A 4,466-nucleotide genomic window follows, 5' to 3' on the forward strand; every position below is an offset into this window, starting at 1 on the left:
TAGCATTCCAGTTTATGTTGTGTTTTGTGTTGTGTCTCTCTGTCTTGTAGTAAAGAAGGCTCGTCTAAAGAATGCAGATGACGGGGCAGCTCACTGGGGTTTAGATAAAAGGGAAAAAGACTGCCCTCGGGACTCGTAAATGTGACCTCTCCCCGCTGTCTGCAATAACAGCTGCCGTGTTTCTATGTAACATGGGAACTATGGGTACAAAAGCTCTCACAGAGCTGTGCGCCCCGCAGGGAGACGATGTGAACAGAGATGGGACTGGGGGAAAAAAAACTCTAAAAGCGGCCTGGCTGATTTGTTGCCTTGTTATAAAGAGCCTGCAGGGAGCAGCAGTCTCCGAGCTCCCCTTTTCTATTTCGGTGACTCAAACTCACAGCTCCCCCGCCCCGGCTCTCCCTCGATCCACTGAGCCGTCTCGTCTCGTTATTTCCATGCTGTTGTGTAACAGCAGCCCAGAGACAAAAGCCGTGACTGTCCTTTCTCCTCGTCCTCCTCCTCCTCCTCCCCCTACCACCTTTAGTCTTCACTGGCAATATCCTTCTCCATTGCCTCCTTACTCGGTCAGTCTGGGCTTCTGTGTGTTTGCCCCTCACCCAGAGACTCCACCGCGCGGTTGCCATTAGTGACTAAAATCCGAGGAGCATGCTGGGATAGAATGACGTAGCAATTTATTGAAAGTTGGTAAATTAACTAGCGAGTTAGTTTGATTTATTGGAGTTAGTAAGCAGTGGCCCTGTCGCCCCCTCTGTAATGTTTTCGGCTTAGTGTAACAAGCGTACAGTGCATGTTAGGTCCCCTTCAGGCGTTCTTTAGAAGCCTGATGGGGCATTTCAGAGTCACAAGCAGGCTGACTTTTGCCATTTTCTGCACATACTAGTTCACCGACCAGAGCTGGTTTTGGAGAATAATGCCGCTGGACTTTGGGCTGAACGTGGAGTTTGGTAACTGGGGGTCTCTGGGGTCCGTGTGCTGGTCTGGAACGTCTGTCCCTCGGAGAAGTCGTTTCTGTGCTGTGTTCTGTTTGGGACGACCATAACACATACTGTGACAGCTAGGTAATAGGTGACTGTCTGGCCTGGTCCGAGGGTGCACTGGTTGTTCTGGGTGATAAAAAGAAGAGCTGTATCTGCTAGCAGCTATATCAACCTGCAACTCACAGCTGGAAGCCTACTGGAGCCCAGCAGGTGTGAGCCTGGTCAGTACCTGGATGGGAGACTCCTGGGAAAGCCAAGACTGCTGCTGGAAGAGGTGTTAGTGGGACCAGTAGGGGGCGCTCACCCTGCAGTCTGTGTGGGTCCTAATGCCCCAGTATAGTGATGGGGACACTATACTGAAAAAAGGTGCCGTCCTTTGGATGAGATGTAAAACCGAGGTCTTGACTCTCTGTGGTCATTAAAAATGTTTCTGGAGAAGAGTAGGGGTGTTACCCCGGAGATCTGGCCAAATTTCCCCATGACCTTTACCAACCATGGCCTCCTAATAATCCCCATCTCTGAACTGGCTTCATCACTCTGCTCTCCTCCCCACTGAGAGCAGATATACCGGTGCATCATCTGGTGGTGGTGGAGGGAAGTCCTCATTGCCTGTGAATGAGGCAATGGAATGACCAGAGAAGCGCTGTATAAGTGTAAGGAATTATTATGATAACTAAAATCAAGCCGTTTCTGTTTTCTTGCAAACGGTTTGTTTTTTCCGTATTGGTCAGCTAGTGCTGTTCAACCATCGAATGCAACTGAAAGGCAGGAAGACAGAATTATTATTATTATTATTATTATTATTAACCTGCCGTAGGGGGAAGAGGGACCTTTATAATCGTTAGGAGTCAGCTAAAAAAATAAAAAATTATATTCCTGCATGTAAGGGACAGCATCAGTGACACCAATCTACTTTGTTTAAATGGCTGCGGCTGCCAGAGACGATCAGCAATAACACGACTGTGTGTGTCCAGATCTGGCCAGCAGACGCAGCAGTCCCTAGTGGAATGCTTTCCAGCGCCGGGGTTGAAGAAGGTCAGAAAATCCGATCATTTTTTTTGTGCTTGCAGCCAGCCTGAAAAATAATCGAATGTGTGGCTGGAGGTGGGGGCCAAAACAGCCAGGGGGCTCAGTGCTGCGGTGTTGATCAGAATTGCTCTGGACTGCTCAGTCCAGCTACCGCACAGCAAGCCCTCTGGGTTATGAGCAGGACCGGATTGTGGTGCTCGTGGGCCCTCGGCACTTGCACTCTGAAATGTGCATGAAGAGGGGTCAACGCCGGTTGAATTTCATCGATTGACAAGATGCACTTTAAACTGTTCTAATGCTTAACCAGGTGATTGATGGAGCGAGTCGAGAGCCCATCATTTCCATACTTCTGGTTTCTAGAACAGCTGATAGAGAGTGCGTGATTGTTGATTTGTAGTCGATCAGAAGTATGTTGTTTCAGTTCGTTTTTCGTTAGTCACTAGTGTTTCACTCCTTCATAGGCCCTAGGCACAGTGCCTGCAGTGCCTAATGGGAAATCCGGCACTGGTTATAAGTACTTATTGAACAGGCGATCAGATGTGAATGTCAGGAATGATTTCCATTAAGATTGTGCAGTTCTCATTGCAGTTTCTAGATTCTTATGGATTCTCTGACCTGATCAGCAGTTCCTTCTGTTTTGTACGGTATATACCACCCTTCCCGATGGAGAACTATGTTAGAGAATGCCCGCAAGCAGCCGATGGGTTCATTCTAGTCAAATGAGAACACACTCATATCTGAATATGCTGTAACACCTTCAAGGAATGTGGCTCATTTATAGGTGCAAACTGGAAAGAAATGCCAAATGCAGAGAGACATCCCACCAGCATTTGAGCCTACAACCATTAGGACTAGAACCCAGACAGGCAATCATGGTGCAGCCCGAGTTCTAGATTGTTCTCGCTGCTTTGGATAGGATGAACCAGTCTTTTGGACTGGATCCAGTCACGTGGGTAGTTTAAGATCACTTTATTGGCCCTGTGTACAATTTCTTGCATTAGGAATTTGTCTTTTCACATACCCCGGCTTGCTCTCCATGAGACACACAGACAGGGAGAGAAGCTGGGGGTCAGAGCGCAGGGTCAGCCATTTATATGGCACCCCTAGAGCAGTTGGGGTTAAGGGTCTTGCTCAGGGGCCCAACGGAGTAGGATTCCTCCACAGGATTCGAACCGGCAACCTTCCAGCCACAGGCGCAGATCCTTAGCCACAGAGCCACAGCCCCGCCCTGATTTAGTACAGATCCTACCTATTGCATACAATACGGGCTTCTGTTAAGGGTAAATGCAAAAGCTCAGAATCATTCGTGCTCGGTTCCCTTCACACGGGTTTCTGACAGGCCGTAGCGTTGCGCGAGTCTCCTGCAGCCCTGCTCTCGTTTCGTTATAATGAGTCTTCCGAGGCTGGAGGGTCGATGGTGTTGCCCGGGGTCTCCGTGCAGAATGTCAGAGCCAGGATACCGGGATACCACACTTGTGCAAACGGGAGAGAGGGAGAGTACGGGGGGCTATTTTAAGCACAGAGTAAAGAACAGTAAGAATCGAAAATAAACCAAGCGGGCATTTTGTGAGAGAGCTAGGCGGAGAGCAGTCTCGTATACCGCATTTGACTGGCACGGAAATAGAAAGTTTACTTACAGCGCAGGCAACGCACGGTAGTAGAGAGCAACTGTTTGCTTGCCTAGTAGTACACAAAGCTGTGGTGACGTGCTTACGCGCAAGTGGCTCGGGTGCATCTAAACATAGGTCCTGCGCGATCATCATCATTTACAGAGAACGAGAGCACGGTTTTGGATGAAGTCTGTGAAAGTAACAACCACCCTGAACAAACATCCGCAGCCGAAACGGTTTTCTTTTTCATTTGCAGCGGGGAATTGACCTCTACGCGTTCCTATCAATACCATTGATTAAATATTAAAAAAAACAATGAGACGCCATTATATATAGAGAGAGATGGGATCATCATCATTCAGGTAGTTTATGCGGGTGTGTATAATTAAGACATTTTCTACGTGTATCTTATTTGATAACATTAGAGTTATAACGTTTACAGTTTTAGCTCCGTAAACAAAACCTGCTGTTTGGCAGCGGGTGTCCCCGTTTGGCATCTTTTAGGAATCTTCCAAGTTGACGATTTCTGTGCACGCACATAAAGAGAGTAAAAACACCGACAATTAGCCATATTGACGGGGTGTCATTGTCTATTTAGACCCTGCTGGCGTAGTGATTTCGTTTTCATTTCTAACAAGAGTGCATCTGAAATAGCATTGCCGCGTCTCATCCAGAAAGCGTGAAACCGGTCGCCGCTGTAACTGTCGCCACCCGTTGTGTGCTCTGTGACAAACGTAGGCTGCTTGTGAAAGTGTTATATCACATCCAGTCCGCAGCGCCTGTGCTTTGCTGGGAGAAATAGCTGCTCCGAGTTTTTAAAGTAAAAGCCAGTGACGGCGGCACGCTA

This window comes from Atractosteus spatula, chromosome 28 (genome assembly GCF_055471065.1).
Source record: "Atractosteus spatula isolate fAtrSpa1 chromosome 28, fAtrSpa1.hap1, whole genome shotgun sequence".
Taxonomy (NCBI): Eukaryota; Metazoa; Chordata; class Actinopteri; order Semionotiformes; family Lepisosteidae; genus Atractosteus; species Atractosteus spatula.